This window comes from Euleptes europaea, chromosome 17, assembly GCF_029931775.1.
Source record: "Euleptes europaea isolate rEulEur1 chromosome 17, rEulEur1.hap1, whole genome shotgun sequence".
NCBI classification, from domain to species: domain Eukaryota; kingdom Metazoa; phylum Chordata; class Lepidosauria; order Squamata; family Sphaerodactylidae; genus Euleptes; species Euleptes europaea.
This window is the reverse complement of record NC_079328.1, coordinates 44826474-44826911: the sequence shown is the minus strand read 5'-3', so window position 1 is coordinate 44826911 and position 438 is coordinate 44826474.

Below are 438 nucleotides of genomic sequence, written 5' to 3'. Positions count from 1 at the left end.
TCTCTGGTAGAGGTCTTTCACATCATCTTCTTGCCTAGTTCCTTTAACTGGAGATGCCGGGGATTTAACTTGGGACCTTCTGCATGCCAAGCAGATGCTCTACCACTGAGCCACGGCCCCTTCCCACACTACCTTGAGAGATTGACTGGGCTAAAAGAATGTGACTAGCCCAAGGTTATCCAGTTAGTTTCATGATGGAGTGTGGATTTGAACTGAGGTATCCCTGGTAGAGTTCCTAATTCTGCCTTGGGAAGTTCCTGGTAACTTGGGGGTGGTGCCAGAGTTTTGGGAGGAGGGGAAGCTCAGCAGGGAAGCACAGACATCTTATTCTCCCTCTGAAGCTGCCATTGCCTCCAGGGAAACCGATCACTGTACTCTGGAGATTAGCAGCAATTCCAGGAGAACTCCAGGCTCCACCTGGAGATTGGCACCCTAGGT